General features: G+C 38.2%; 1 protein-coding gene across 2 annotated transcripts in view; it reads right to left on the bottom strand.

The window, feature by feature from the left end:
• MAP7 (microtubule associated protein 7) overlaps positions 1 to 16,972 on the bottom strand; it is a 159,052-nt gene that overhangs the window by 74,647 nt on the left and 67,433 nt on the right. The gene's annotated exons all lie outside the window — the stretch shown is intronic.

Genomic DNA, 16,972 nt, shown 5'->3' with positions numbered 1-16,972 from the left:
TGTGGACGTTGGCCTTCAGAATGATGAAATTAATGTGTGATCACATAAAAAATGAGCATCTAAGTCTTTACACTGAGTAACCAGTCACATACAATTTTTGCTGTATCTATCCTCTATAACAATACATCAGCCTTGGCAATGCGAGCATTGATGACATGATGGTATAACTCCACCATACATGGAGGTAGGAATAAATATAAATGACATCATTATGTTTCATCTTCATCACCTAGGCTGATTTTTAAATCCTCCATGTGTATGCACCCTGTGCTGGGCTAGACTAGGTGAGTTAAATGGGTTAAACAGGTGAACTTCTGAGACCTCTTGACTGCCTGAAATTCTACTTGTATATCTGGTAGAGCAACATCTCTGTAACAAAGAAAAATGTTTTACAATGACATACATCGCTGTCAGAAACACTATTGCCTATGGCAGAAATACTATGGAAGGTACATTCTATTATCTTCAGTTTCAGCAGAGAACTGCCTCCTTGTCCCTTTCCTTCCTCCTCCACTGACTTCCAAGCAGTATGGTCTATGTTGGAGGTGTGGCTGCTTCCAGTCTGAGCGAGACTCCCCATGATGAGAGCCCAATAGTCCCCCTCGGACTCCTTGGTAATTGAATTGGATAAGGTCTGGCACCTATTCATGAGAAGCCTGTACCAGAGAGAGCATCTCAGCACTCTCCCAGTGTTGACAGAGGGTAGACTTCCCTACCTCCATCCTCAGAGCCCTTGGCCCGCTCCACAGAGATGTACAGAAGCCAAATAGCTTTGTTCCTAAGACTTCTGTTTGCGGACACATCACTCCACCCTGGAGGAAAGCCAGCACCATCTCTGTGAGCAGTTCCCTAAAACTCACTGCTACTTACAGGAATTGATACAGCCGCTGCCTTTGCTGGGGTTACACAAATACTGACACCGGTATGACTTACATCAATCTGAGGTCATTTAGCTAAATTTGCATTCAAGAATGACAGTTTCATCTAAATTTTTAGGGACAGAGACAGAATTCAGTCATTTCATAGGAGCCTAAAATGAACACACAAATGGCAACACATTTTCATTTTCATTGATCTGGAGATTATTTTAAACCAGCTTTAAAAGTTTGTTGATTCTCCTTTCAATAGGGGGGAAAAAAAAATCTTAGCCCTTTTATAAAACTTGACTTTAAGAAAAAGCTTAAGCTGAATATAAAAGCTAGAAAAACTATCCTAATAGTATGCAATGTCCAAAATGTTGATTATAAATCTTCATATCTAGGTTTTAGATTATTATAAACCTTTTTAGATTACTGAAAACCATGCTTCAAATGCTAATTAGAAACGTCCAGTTTAGTATGTGCTACTTCTGCTCATTCCACTCCCCCCCACCCCCCAGGCTTCCAGTCTCTTATCTAGTATCGGATTAACTCAATAGGGAAAGAAAAGTAGCCTGAGGCGAAGCTAACCAATGAGAAAACACCGAAAACACTCAATGTAAAAAGGGAGAAACACAGACTGCTCATTATAAAATCCAAGCTCTAAAATGTTAAATAAGACAGCAGAACCACGGTAGAGGGAAAAAAAATAAATTAGTAACAATAACAAAAGCAACAACTGTGAGAGCCATTTATCAAGTGGCATCTAATGTAATAAGCACTGTGCTAGAGTCTTTACATCCATCACATCTAGTTCCTATAGGTACCGCGTAAGGTAGGCAATGAGCACCCCCATGTTACACTGAAAACACAGAGGCAGAGAAGAGTAAGTGGTCAGAATCAGGTATGGATCTGCTGTGGTTTGCCTCCAGAATTTGTGTAGTTTTCATTCACCATGCTGATTTTTGAGAAAAGGGTTAGACAAACTCACCTGCTAGACTACCTGGAGAATAACTGAGACCTGGTCCTGGGGCGCGAGAAGAGCCCGTGGCCTTTTCTTGTTTATATTTTTTATGATGAGAAAAAGCAGTAAGGGGGCCTCATGCCTCTGATGACCTATCTTGACCCTAAGGAGAATTTGCATACCTGCTTTGTGAAAGTTCAGCCCTGCATGGGCAAGTACACATGAAGTCACAGTAGTTTTACTATTTCCTGGTAGTTCATAATACTAATGAATTCATAATAAAGCCACAGTTAGTTTTAAAGAAAAACAATGGTCTCCAAGACTACAGAAACAGAAGCAAGACCTTCAGTGAAATGATAGAAAATCCACACGGGATGAAATCATATTTCTCTTTCTTAGCTCTTGCTCTCCCCCTCCCCAGCTTAATTAAAAGGTATAAAATGGAGAGAACAATAAACAATTCTCATAGCAATCTGATAGTAGCTACAAGATAAATGTTTCAACCCCCTTCTCTGCCCAAATTCAGGCTATAGAGTACAGCTGATACACATAGCTCAGTCTTAAATTGTACTAATTTGTATTTCATCAAAATGAGACATTAATTCTATGTTCAACTGCACTGCTGATCAGTTAATACCTAAACCTGTGTGGAGGATGAATAAAATCTTCAGGATGTACTCAGGAGCCTCAGGGCCATGCAGCTGCTATTTTCCAGAAATAAAAGTAACAAGTCCATTGTCATTTTTTTTTTTTCCTTTTCACTTTTCAAAATGAAATGCAGCTGCTCTCAGACCCTCTATACAGTTGACCCTTGAACAACATGGGTTTGAACTGTGCAGAACCACTTATATGTCTATTTTTCCCAAAAGTAAACACTATAGTACTACACTGTCCATGGTTGGTTGAATCTGAGGATGTGGAGGAACCCTTGGATGTGGTTCCCACTAAATTCACTGAGCTGTCATAAGAAATTGCCATTTTCTAGTTCAGGATTATATTAATATCGGGGCTGGCCAAAAACTTCATTCGGGTTTTTCCGTAACGTATTATGGAAAACCCAAATGAACTTTTTGGCCAACTCAATAATTGAGTAGACATTAACTTTTTTAAAAAAATAAATTTACTTTAATTTTATTTTTAAAAAATTTTTGGCTGTGTTGTGTCTTTGTTGCTGCGTGCAGGCTTTCTCTAGTTGCGGCGAGGGGGGCTACTCTTCATTGTGGTGCATGGGCTTCTCACTGTGGTGGCTTCTCTTGTTGTGGAGCATGGGCTCTAGGCGCGCAGGCTTCAGTAGTCTGGCACACGGGCTCAGTAGTTGTGGCTCGCAGGCTCTAGAGTGCGGGCTCAGTAGTTGTGGCGCATGGGCTTAGCTGTTCCGCAGCACGTGGGATCTTCCCGGACCAGGGCTCAAACTCGTGTCCCCTGCATTGGCAGGCGGATTCTTAACCACTGCGCCACCAGGGAAGCCCTAGGTAACTTTTTTAAAGACAATATAGGCCAGGAAGAAAGGAAATCTTGGTAAGATAGTGATAAGATGACAAGTTTGAGAGCCTGAAGCTAATGAAGACATAAATAGGGAGTGGCTGACTTAGTCGTCAGCTTCATGCCTGGTCTCGCTCCTGTTATGAAGGGTAATCTCGGGCTGATGGCCAGTCTAAATATCGTTAGATTCAATTTGGACTCAGTTTATTGCAATGGGCTGCTGGTCGGGCCGGGCAGGTTCACTTGGTTGGCTAGAGCAGAAGTTTGAATGCTAAAGCATGATCCACGTACTGACCTGGTGGCACAGAATCACAGGTGAGTACAATAAATAATGGGTGAGAGGCATGAGTTGGGTGCTTATATATGTAATTACTCAGCAAAATATTTAATGAGCAGGCATCATTCCAAGCATAATAACACAAGGATAATGGTAGCGAAGTTAAAGTCTCTCAAGACAGATAGAAATAGATAATTAAAATATAAAGAGGTAAGTACTGAGATAGAGGTATATACAAGATTCTATGGAGGCACAAAGGTAAGGGAGGCTTCCTGGAGTAGGCATGCGGGTTGGGGGCACTACTGGTCAAGGAGAAGGCAAGATAACCAAAAGCAGAAAGGAATTTACCCATTACAGAGAAAAGGGCAGGGATATGCATCAACCTTCAATCATGCTGACGTGAAAGCCTGTCAACTTCTTTTATAAATGAAAGATCGTATCTTTTCTTTATTCCTTTAAAAATACTTTTCTTATAGTTTTTTTTTTTTTTCTTCACTTGTTGCAAGGAGGAAACTATACATTTCACATCACATTTTTACTGCTTCATAATTTTAGAGTATGGGTCCAAGGACACAAAACTGTCAAAGGTAGGGGGTAAGCCGAATATTAAAATAAAATTATTTTATCTTAAAAAAAGTTGTCTTATTTTAATGATCATTTTGCTTTTGGATTTTTATGCTCAATAAGTACTCGATAAAATTAAATATTTTATATTCATTTTTTCCCTAATGTAGAGCATCAAAACCACTTATTTGCCACCCTAAGATGTTGTGCCGTGTACTGCAAAAACAAAATAAACGTTTTTATTCCAGGAATTAATATAAGAATAATGATAGGGCTTCCCTGGTGGCGCAGTGGTTGAGAGTCTGCCTGCCAATGCGGGGGACGCGGGTTCGAGCCCTGGTCTGGGAGGATCCTGCATGCCGCGGAGCAGCTGGGCCCGTGGGCCACAACTGCTGGGCCTGCGCGTCTGGAGCCTGTGCCCCGCAGCGGGAGAGGCCGCGATGGTGAGAGGCCCGCGCGCTGCGATGGAGAGTGGCCCCCGCTTGCCACAACTTGAGGGGGCCCTCGCATAGAGACGAAGACCCAACACAGCCAAAAAAATAAAATGAATAAGTAAATAAATAAAATCCAGCCATTCATATAAAAGAAAAAAAAAGAGTAACTTAAAAAAAAAAAAGAATAATGATAAAATTAAATCTTTAAAGTTCAATGCTTTTCTCATGGAATTAATGGTATTCTCATAACAGTTTCCTTAGTAGAGCTAATAATTTTGTCTTTTGGTCACTTCACGATTATATTTTACTGTCTCAGTATATGGGAAGCTATTTTCTGCCTCTCCCACGCCCTTATTTAGATCATGAATACCCTTGCAAATCTCAGGAAAGCCACTGGCCCCTTACCCTGAAAAGCTGTCCATGCAACTTCAGATAGTTTCACGGCCCCCAGGGACGGATGGTCAAGCACCCGCTCACCTCCTGCCACAGCAAAAGGTGCCTTAAGCAGTTACGAGTTCCAAACTACAAGGTGAATCTTCCTCATTTCTTGACATGAATTTTTTTCAATAAATCTTTAAAAACATGATACTTAAAATAGTTCTTATAGAACAAGCTTTCAAAACACTTCTCATTTGAGGGTTTGTATGAAAACCACCTATGGGCCTTTAACACAGAGATGTCCATGTCTCACCCAGACCTGCTGAACTGCAATCCTGAGGCATTAAGTCTTAGCTGTACAATTATAGCTCCCTTGAGGAGTTTGATGTACATCCCTGATTTAGAACCAGTGGATTACGGAATTTAAACTAGGATTCGTCTCCCACAGGCTTAAGTGATTTTTCACATTTTTCATTCCTTGGCAAAAAAAAAGCAAGTCTGGGTTTCCTGGACTAATACTTTAAGACAAGTTGGTGGGCTTCGGTCTTCCCCGGCTCAGCAGGCTTCAATCTGGGGTATGCATGCTCCTAAGGGTAACTGAAGGCTTTCCACAAAAGGATTTTAACTTTTTTCCTGCTTTGGATTCCTTTGGCAAAGGTCAGGCTAGATCCCTTCTCAGGATAATATCTTTAAATGAATAAATTAAAATACGTAGCATTACAAAAAAATACATATTTATATTATATTTAGGGACTTCCCTGGTGGTGCAGTGGTTAAGAATCCGCCTGCCAATGCAGGGGACACGGGTTCGACCCCTGGTCCGGGAAGATCCCACATGCCGCAGAGCAACTAAGCCCTTGTGCCATAACTACTGAGCCCACGAGCCACAACTACTGAGCCCGCGTGCCTAGAGCCTGTGCTCCGCAACAAGAGAAGCCACCGCAATGAGCCTCCCGCACACCGCAATGAAGAGTAGCCCCCGCTTGCCGCAACTAGAGAAAGCCCGCACGCAGCAACAAAGACCCAACACAGCCATAAATAAATAAATAAATAAAATTTAAAAATTAATTATATTTAAAAGCTTATCAAGATGTTAAAAGGTTTGTACTATAGCTATATATGTGCTTCTTTATTAACCCATTAAATAACACGATCTAGAGGCATGTCTCATAACTGCCATGATTTCAAGCAGTTATCTGTTTAAACTGCCTTTTGAGCTATCCGAAACAACTGTAATGTGATAAGACAATATCTGACTTCTGTTAATGCTAATACTGCTGTAGGTTTTTTGCTCACATTCATAATTAAAGGAAATGTTCAGCTAAATCCAAAAAAGAGGGGATATATGTATACGTATAGCTGATTCACCTTGTTGTAGAGTAGAAACTAACACAACATTGTAAAGAAACTATACTCCAATAGAAATTAGTTAAAAAAAAAAAGGAAATGTTCAATTTCCAGAAAAGGTAATTGGAAATAAAGATGCAATTATTTTCTTCATTCAAATTCACATACTCCAGGTTAAAGAACCCTTGTTAAAGGGAATACATGTACATGGAGGGTTTTAAGGGAATCAGTTCCCAGATTCTTTCCTAAAACCTTCTCACCTTGCTTTTCACATTCCCCTTCTCCCATTATCATAAGAAAGGCACACCACTTATGCATCTTGAATGTATGTGGCTCAAGGTCTGTGGTGTAAAAACTCTGAAGTGTAACCAAAGGAACAAGGAGAAGATGCACTGCTCCTGAAGAGGGGCCCCTTGTGAACAAGGCAAGAAATACTATGGGAGCAAGGCCTTGATTTATACAAGTGAAGGGGATCAGGAGATGCCACCCCCAAATATGCCACTCTGGCATATGGATTACTTTGAGCTGAAGGCAAATGAGAAACAGTGGACACAGGAAGTTCTCTGTCCTCCCCCTTTAGGTCTAAAAGCATTCCCTTTGTGAAGGTGACAAGTTTCCGTTTTAAAGGTGCTCTCCTTTCCCATACCAGGAATAGGAAAATGACTTTTATCACCAGAAACAACTTGAGTCTACATAGCAAATCTTACTAAATAACCCTTATCTACTATTAGTTTCTCCCATATATTTACCTCCCCACAATTTACAGCCTCTAGAAACCCCAAACCCCTTTTCCCTTGTCTAGTCACTTCTCCACAATTTAACACCCTTTGTTAAAATGATATATAAGCCCCTGGGTTTAAACACCTCTTTGGGTTTTTACATATTTTCTGTGAAGCCCTCAGGCATGTAAAAATATTAAGAAACATATGTGCGCCTAGAAATTAGAGCATTTCTCTGCAGTCATTAACGTTTTCCTACAGAAGACACTGAATTAACAAAATTTTTTCATTGAGGGAAAAAAAATATTAAAAACAAATGCCTTTTATCCTGTTAATCTGTCTGTTGATAGGTACTTTAACTAAGGCCTGCAAACTAAACTAAGGGGGTAGAGGAAAAATTTTTCTACCCCTACACAAGTAAAAAGGTTTGCTCTGCCTGTCCGTCTATATTAATGTGTCATTTGTCATAGGGCACAAATTGATATACTTATTTGCATTAAAAAAATGAAGTCAGACCTTTTCTGTCAGACAGTAACAAGTATGATATGGCTGATGGTTCAACCAACCAGGATTTTTTTGGATAAAATAAATGATTTAAGTCTGTAGCTTCAAAGTTTTGATAAAGATGTATTTAAAGCATGTATACACTATGCAATTTTCTAAAATCAGAGACTTTGAAACGATTTAAACTATTTTAAAATAAAATAATTTTGGATTTCAATTTCGATGTCTATAAAGTAGCACATGATTTTTCAAATTTCTTCTAGGATTCATGCAAGCACAAGTGTTTGAAGGCTGACCAATGTTTCTTAGAGTATGGTCCACGAACCTCTTTCATCAGAAACACTGCGGTATTTGTTAAATACCGATTTTTATGCCCCATCTCAGACCTACAGAACTTGAATCTGTAGGGGTAGGGCCTGGGAATCTTCACTTTTAACAAACATCGTGGTTGAATTGGATGTACACACCAAATTTGAGAACCACTGCACTTTATATTCTTTACTGCTTTGTGGTGAAAACTTCCAGAAAAAATATAACGTTTGAACCATTTTTTGGACCCATATTTATTCTTTGACTCCATGGACAGGCATTTGTTACAAGCTACATTATATAAACTCAACACGGGCTACTGACTGATACTTATTTAGACTTGTATGGCAGAGTCAATGTCAATAGGAACCATCTCTTTAAGCATCACTTAGTTTTCAGTGATACAGAATAGTGATGATTTCTTTAATATATGTGCCTCAAAATTTTGACACTATTTTTGGATAAGCTATAAATAAGCCCATCACAGAACAGAAAGGTAAATATTCCCTTTTATACAAACATGGGCCCTACCACATGAGCTAATGATAGACTTCAACAATGGCCCTACTATCTAATTATTGTCAGAAAAAAACCCAATAAAGCTCAAGGGTTAAAGCTTAAGGCATTTGGCATTCCATGGGTATTTTAAGATTTCTAAAAAATTTCCCAGACTAAAATTCTATTAATCACGCTACTTGGAGCTTCAATTTTGGGCCTTCAAAGAATGACCCAGTTTAAAATTATTCTTGAAGAAGTTTGGCCCTGCCCACTGGTACTTTCTAGAGGTGAGATGTGCTGACTAATTGTTCAAGCCTACATCTTTGTTAGTTCTCTCAGTTTTCATGTGATCAGATCAACTCTACCCCAAGGTCGACTGCTAGTTAAATCCTGTGATTCCACTATTAACTGACACCATAAAATGTAATCCAGAAATTTGCCAAGGAGTACAAGATCTCGTGCTCACTGTTATTCAATAGCTAGCACAAGCTCAGTTTCAAGAAGCTATATTGTGGGCAATATATGGTAGACGAATTCTTATATATATTCTAAAATCTACTCCTGTATTAAATAGGACTAACAGAGAACTGTGCAACGAACCACACTGTCCTCTATAAAACATGCTTTTATGGTTACTTCCCAACTTTAGCATCGATTTAATCTGTTTTGAATGTTTTAACACTCCTTTCTACACTGAATAACTGCTAAGGCTAAAAAAACAAAAACCCTGATATATTTATATCATAATCAGAGTATTTTAAACTAAAACACCCACCTCTCACACATATACACCCCAAACATAAATTTAAAAAAAAATTGAAACTAAAGATTTCTTTTTCCAGAGCTTCTCTTTCTTTTTGTCAATGCACTAGATGTGTTTTAATACTATCAATATTTCAACTAAGATTTATACTTTATAATAATCTTTAAACTGTAATAATTAAGGCAAAATTTAAAGCCTCAAATATTGGCTGAATACGTATCATTTTGAAAAAAAATACTTAAGTACTCGGTGCTTTACAAAAATTGAAACAATACTGCTCTTTCAATATTAATTTATCCTGAAAGTCATCACCTAAAATTTTTAGCAATAACCTTCATATGGTACTGTGCTAAAACAAAACATTTTTTTCTTTTCTTTTTTAAGACACGGGGTTCAAGGAATTAGAGATAAGAAGCTGGGGCTTCCCTGGTGGCTCAGTGGTTAAGAATCTGCCTGCCGATGCAGGGGACACAGGTTCGAGCCCTGGTCCAGGAAGATCCCTCATGATACGGAGCAACTAAGCCCGTGCGCCACAACTACTGAGCCTGTGCTCTAGAGGCTGTGAGCCACAACTACGGAAGCCCACACGCCTAGAGCCCGTGCTCTGCAACAAGAGAAGCCACTGCAATGAGAAGCCTGTGCACCGCAATGAGGAGTATCTCCCGCTCGCCGCAACTAGAGAAAGCCCACGCGCAGCAACGAAGACCCAACGCAGCCAGAAATAAATGAATAAATAAGTTTGTTAAAAAAGAGAAAGAAGAAGCTGTTTTGACTTCTGAAAAAATAAGCAGGTTCTGGGAATTCTATAATAATGCTCTGGGGTCTATGCTGGAAAAAATCTTTATAAATAAGCTTAAATTGCAATAAAGTCCTTTTGGCAACACTATTATTTAAAACTTTGTATGATAAGAGTCCAGAGTTTTAAAAAGGCCACAATTGTTAAAGGACAATGAATTTATCACAAAGCATTCCTATTCTACAAAATGGCGTTACAGCAATGCCTGACAGATGAAGACGCAGGAAGAAGTAACCAAGCAATCCTTTCAAGCAGATGCCAAGAAAAAGAAAACACACTTTGATGTTATATGCCTTTTAGAATGACTAAAAGAATCCTTCCCCATTACTCCATCCATCCACTGCTTACATTGGAGCGCCTACATCCAATGTGTTAGGTACCAGGGGTATAATGGTGGGCAGAGGCAGGCACAGCCCTGCCCACATGGAACTTAGAGGCTACAGGGAGGTAGGCATTAGAAAAATGATCACACTAATGAATGTTACAATGTGAACTGAGATAACAGCTCTGAAAGGGAAGAACACAATTCTATGGAGGAACAATACACAGGAAGCTGAATAAATGCTACTGTTTAAAATTCCATGTGGTTCTTTTAAACCTTTTGTCCTTCCAGCTAACACAATTCAGGATACAACTCTAAGTAGAAAAATACTGTAACTAAAACAACTTAGAATCCAAAACTTATTTCCAAGGAGATTTCTTCATTTAATTAGTTTTTAAACAACACTTTCACCCCTACCACTGCATAAACGCAGATTTTTTTTTTTAATAGAATGTAATTCCCACCATGGAATACTTTTACTTATCTGACTAAAAATCAAGAACTTAATACTTCAGTATAAAATCAGTATCTTAAGTATTGAGTTCTTATTTTTTAACAGGGGCTTTTTGAGATATACGACTTTCTTTTCAAAGTGGCTAAATTTTCTTGTAAGAGGCAAGGCTAAACAGCATAAATCAACATCCTGTGTTTTGATGGTTATGCAAAACTAGCAAGCAACTGTAAATGCGCGGAGGTAAAAACCTTTCTGTTTTTCTCATGGGTATAATTTTAAAACATTCTGACAGCTATTGGCTGTAAACCCTATGTACAACGTTCAGCATATTTCACAAAGCTTAATAATTAATAAACATCCTATGTCATTAATTTATAATAAATTGAAGCTGCTTCAGTTTTCAAACGTACTGGTTAAGATTCTACCCAATGGTAATTAGCTGATGGTGACAGCTCTAAAATTCCTTGATTTGCATGTGTCATAGTATGCCTTCTGAAAAATCCAGTGAACTTGGGTGCACTCACCCAATGGACAGCACAGCCAACCTGTTGACACTGTGGTGAAGGAAAGTACAGCATTTATTGTAGGGTGCCATGCAAGGAGAACGGGCAGCTTGTGCTCAAAAGACCCAAGCTCCCCAATGGCTTTCAGGGAAGGGTTTTTAAAGACAGTGTGAGGGAGAGGGTTGTGGGGTGACTAATCAGCTCATGCACAATTCTCAAATTGCTTGATGGTGAGGTAACAGGGTGATATTTTGAGAATTTCAATTACTAGTTTTCTAGTTCCAACCAGTCTGGGGTCTATGCGCTGGTGGTCAGCATATAGTTAACTTCCTCCACTTGGTAGGGGTTTTAGTAACTGCTAAAAACAAAAAAAAACAAAACCAAAACCTCAAGGATATGGCTCAGGTTATTACCTATAGCCCTTGAGGAGGAACTAAAGGTCCTTGATTTTATTTTATGGCTAAAATATTATTATTTTGCCTTAACTTGATTGCTTTCCTTTGTTCCTTCATTTTTTTCACTTTTCTAATTAAATTTGCTCTTTGGAACTCAGGGAGGGAAGGCCTAGGAGGCTAAAGCTTTTCTACAAATAAGAGGTGGGGGACACAGGGGTGAGGGTATCTGTCCCCAGGAAGGTCCCCATAGGGTCCTGCTTGGTTTCAGTCCCGTTGAATCAAATGCTAATTTGGATTTAGGGCTGAACAGCTCATGAAGATTTAACCACATCCAAATGATCTATTTGCAATAAAGATATCTTCAATTACCCCTCATCCAAAAAGGTCTCCTTGTGATTATTTGAGATGTTAAATTCAGCTGGTAGAAGGGATACCTGGAGACAAGCATCTGCTTCAGTTTATGCTACCCCCTTACAAACACAGCACATAGTCATGAATATTGGAACCAGCTTCACTGATGGTTAGAACTATCCCTTTCTGGATGCCTGGTCGGATATTCCTCATTTTTCATCTAGTGTGGACCCTGAAGAGGAATACTAGACATGTGCTTCCAAATGTAGCACTGAAAACCCTGAAAATATGTGGAGCAGAAAGGGGCAGTATTAGAGTTGCAGTATATTGGTGTAATTCTAAGAAAGGAATTGAGTAATATTAATCTACTGCCATTAAAAGGTTTAAAACTATTGACTCCCCAATTCTACTTCTGAGACTCTATCTTAAGGAAATAATCTAAAATATTGGAAAAAGCCTTACATCTAAAGATGTCCATTAGAGTACCACAAAGGGCATCAGCATGCACCACTCCAAAAGATGCCACTTTGGCATGATTTTCAGCTGAGGCAATTGAGAATCAACAGGTGCAGAAAGAATTCTCTGCACACACACCCCTCCCATCCACCTAAAAGCAGGGCATAAATTTCCCTTGTGACGGTGTCCCCCCACCTCCTATATCAAAGAAAAAAAGCAACTATCAGAGGGGAGCAACTCATCCCCAGAGACAGAGATGAGTTTGCATAAACAAACCTTACTACATTAACCCTTATCTTCCATTTGCTCTATTTTCTAGCCACTTCCCCACAATTTATCATCTCTTGAAGCCCCAACCCCCTTTCCTTTGTTAAAATGGTATATCTTGAATCCAACTAAAATCCCTGAATGACACACTTGTCTTATTTAACTTGATTGTGACTGTTGGCTAGTGTTGATAGCACTGAATTATAAAACATCACACTTAAACGCTTATATACTAAAATTATTTTGATTATCAGAAGTAAAATACAAAATTCAAATATTCAAAGCAAGAATTCTTAATAAAATGTTATATAAAAATGTTAATCTTTGACTCAGGACTTCATAACTTGTGTTACAGAAAAACATGAAAACTATGCACGGTTAATATTAAATCAAGTAAGTGGAAAGCTTAAATATTAACTTTTACCTTCTCGGTCCTTCATCACATGTTATTGCTATTCAGGTAATGTTATTTTATTCTGTCTGTGATAAGATATTATGAATACATTTATGTAACCATATTATGATCCAGAAATGGATTATGGCATTATCTTTTCAAAGAGGTCTTATAGAAGAGTACCTTTTAATGGAGAATGATTCTCGTGTATTAAAATTTTAACCTAAGTTTTAAAGTTGGTCTATGGTTCAACTGAAATTTATTTATTCATGTCACCTGGAGGTTCTGATAAGAAAAATAAATTATATTGTCAACACCATAACCTGATGATTGCAATTCAGTACTAAAATGTCAGTTCAGAGGACATTTACTTCAATGTCTCAATGAAGTGCTCTGAGAAAGGACTGTGGCTTTCAATATATGATTTACATCTTAGCCTATGAGTAATGAATCTTGGAACTTAAACATCTCTAGGCTGTGTGACAATATGTGTTGCTACCTTGAGGCTCTTCTTGTTGATTCACTAGCAACACACATTTCCTAGAAAGAGAATTTTAAACTTCTGTCTTTGATATGTCCCTGCCCCTGCTCTTTCTTTATGAATATCTGTGTGTTCTGTTATGGACAAGAAGTTAAACTCTATTCAACCTAACGTACTTTGAGATCTCCGGAGGGTTAGGTGAGTAAATGGTATTTGAAAGCTTTAGTTGTATTGATGCTTGCTTCAAAGACCACCTAATCGAAATAATCATCAGGCTCAGAAAAGTAAGAGCTCTGAAAAAATCGGAGAATCATTTTCTCTGGGGAAATTTCTAGCAGATTTTTATACAGAGTAATAGTGGCTAATATATTTTAAAAGTTTGGTACCATATCATTTAAAAGGAAAATCATATACCCAATGATATTCATAAAGAATTGAAATAACCACAAACACAACTGCCATTTACTGAATATCCATTATGTTCTAAACTGTACTAGATGCTTTAAGCATTTTGTCTCATTCAATCTATTCCTCACAGTAAGCCTGCATTTAGGTAATACTCTCCCCACTGTACAGAGACGAGGCTGTTAAAGTTAAGAAACCTGTCTAACGTAAATGGCTAAATCATGAATAAAATCCACATCAATTTGACTTTAAAAGCTAGTATCTTAGCCACTATGCTACAGTGTTTTCCAGATTTTTTTGTCAAATATGGCATTAAAAATTGTACCTTAGTCTTTTTTTTACTGTTTTAGTGGGGCTTGCCCCCCCCCATTAGTGATATTTTGACAGATAATAGAATTTATATAAAGTCATAAAGCATTTAAATTCTCATTTAAGGAAAGAACTTGCACTGTGTTTTAATATGTATTCAAGTAACTGTGTAATTTGCTTAATGGATTATAAATCACTTTCTTGTGTATAAACTCACTTGACCATCTTAACTTGATTATGGCAGGTGTCACTGTTGCCGTTTTACAGGGGAGGGGACTGAGGCTCAGAGAGGGCAAATGGGATTTTGCCCGTGGTCATACAGACAGCCTTCGAGCTGAGTTTGAAAACCTGGTCCTTTGACTCTAAAGTGCAGCAATTTGTCTTCTCGATAGAGGTATAGATTCAGTGTTACTTTGAGAATGGCTAGTGTTTTGTGAAAGCCTTGTTTAACAAGCTTTTTGGCTTCTGAAAACTACACCTACGTAGAATTCCTGGTAAAGGAGCTTGGGTTTGCCAGGCAGCATGAACCTTCCTGAGTGTGTGGGAGGCGCTAGCCCTCCCGAGCAGAGGGCTGACCTCGCCCAGGCTCAGGGGAGGACCGAGCTTATTTGGCCTGTGACTTGGCATTTTATCACAGAGTTATTTTTCTAGAGTCCTTAATTTACCTATTTTTCATGAAGGAGGTAAACTTTTTGGTTTTCTGTTCTTGACACATGGTTAACCATCTGTAACAGAAGATAGTAACATTTCTTGCTGACTTTCTTTTCTTCCAAAAGTTGGAACAAAGCACTAGTGCTGTGTCAACCACAGAATAAATCAGCATGTTCTAGTGTAGTGACACTCCATTTTATATAAAACTGTATTTTTTTTTTAACATCTTTATTGGAAAACTGTATTTTTGTTTTCGTTATTTTGTGTGTTTTATAATGAGAGTAGGCGTGGCCTTCTCTACTTTGTTGCCCTATTGAAGACTGGGGATTGATCCATTAATTTGATAAACTGATTAGGTGCCTACTGGTTGCCAGGCACTGTTACTGGTGCTTGGGATACAGTAGTGAACAAAAGAGCCAAAACTCCCTGGCCCCATGGAGCAAACATTCTAGTGTGGGAGAGCACAATAAACATTATGGCATCAGCTGGTGCTAAGTACTAAGGTGAGAACAGGCCAATAACAACAGAAAGCAGTTTTTGTTAGGGTGGGAGTGGGGTGTCACTCTTACACTTTATTATAGTTATTCCAGAGCAGCCTCACGGTGGAAACAGGTTCTGCTCCCACAGCGGGATGGACCTTCGTTAATGAGCCGGGGGTGCCGTAGGGAGTGTATAGAGCACAGTTCCCTTCATCTCCACCCCAAATGGAGTTTAAGGTTTTTACACTGAAATTTTAGTTTCTGGAAACATGAAGCTACGATGTTTTCTGCTTTTCTAAGCTCTACTCAATATCAGATTAAAAGATGGAAATTGGAAGAGACCAAAATCCAGCATCTAAGAATAATTTAGTATTTTTAAACCACTTATCTAAGATTTTTTGACCAATTTTCTGGATTAAAAAAATTTCCCCCTCAATATAAATTTTATCTATTGGCCATTTATCCAATTTTCTTACTAAGCAACCTGTATTTCATTTGATTCAAGCAAAAAATAATTTTTTTAATTTGGCTGCGTTGCGTGGCTTACGGGATTTTAGTTCCCTAACCAGGAATTGAACCCTCACCTCAGCAGTGAACGCGCGGGGTCCTAACCACTGGACCGCCAGGGAATTCCCTGATTCAAGCAATCTTATTTATCACATTTAAATAATTCATTATGAAACCCAATGCTTATTATGCATCAACCGTCTTATCCTAATATTTGAATACTATATGTAAATATGCTTTCTACCCAGAAAGACATGTCTATTTTGACTCATTAAGTGCAAAATGAATTTACTGATAAAAGTGAGTTAACTGAACAAATACATATAATAGTAACACCAATATTTTTTTCTGGGAAACCAAGCATTAGGGGAGGCATTTTGCCTCCTCTTTAGTGTATATACAGCCCTGAAAATTAGAGATTTATTCCCATTGTACAATGATGATACTGACATACTTACAGAGCATAAATAACTTGTTTGAGGTCACAGAACTAGTGTCAGAGCTAAAAGGCAGACTTGGATCCAACTCCAAAGATATTCCCAATATGCCACTTTAACTCCATATTTTATCATCATAAAACACCAAAAGCAAACCACTTATTTATACCATAATCCATCTCCCTAATGGTTACTGAAACTACGTATAACTCACATTTCTTTCCTAGATGTATTTTTATTATAAAGTTTGCAAATATTATTTATGAAAATGAAGATAGATAATATTTTAAAAGGACAAATAATTTAGTGAATAAAGCATTTTATTACTCTTAAAAATTAAACCTGATAAAGCATCTAGTATATAAAGAAAATTCTAGAGAAGAAAATACAGTGATAAAAATACCTCTCCAAAATGTAGGGCATAAGATTCTGATGACTATAGTTTTTTCTGTAAAGTGTATATGTGAGTTACTTATTTACATGCCATGTGAATAAAAGCATTCTGGTAAGGAAAGATATGAGAGGAAAATGCAGGCAATGTTTCTGATTTAAAAAAACAAACCTAAATAAAAACCAAAGAGGTAGGCAAGCGAGGTATGACCTTTTTTAAATCAGCAAAAAACCCTAGCACTCCTCAAACACACCCCTCGAAAATAGAAAAGCAATCAT

This window comes from Eubalaena glacialis, chromosome 12 (genome assembly GCF_028564815.1).
Source record: "Eubalaena glacialis isolate mEubGla1 chromosome 12, mEubGla1.1.hap2.+ XY, whole genome shotgun sequence".
Taxonomy (NCBI): domain Eukaryota; kingdom Metazoa; phylum Chordata; class Mammalia; order Artiodactyla; family Balaenidae; genus Eubalaena; species Eubalaena glacialis.
Note: the sequence above shows the minus strand (reverse complement) of the source record. Positions and strands in the feature narration are given on the sequence as shown.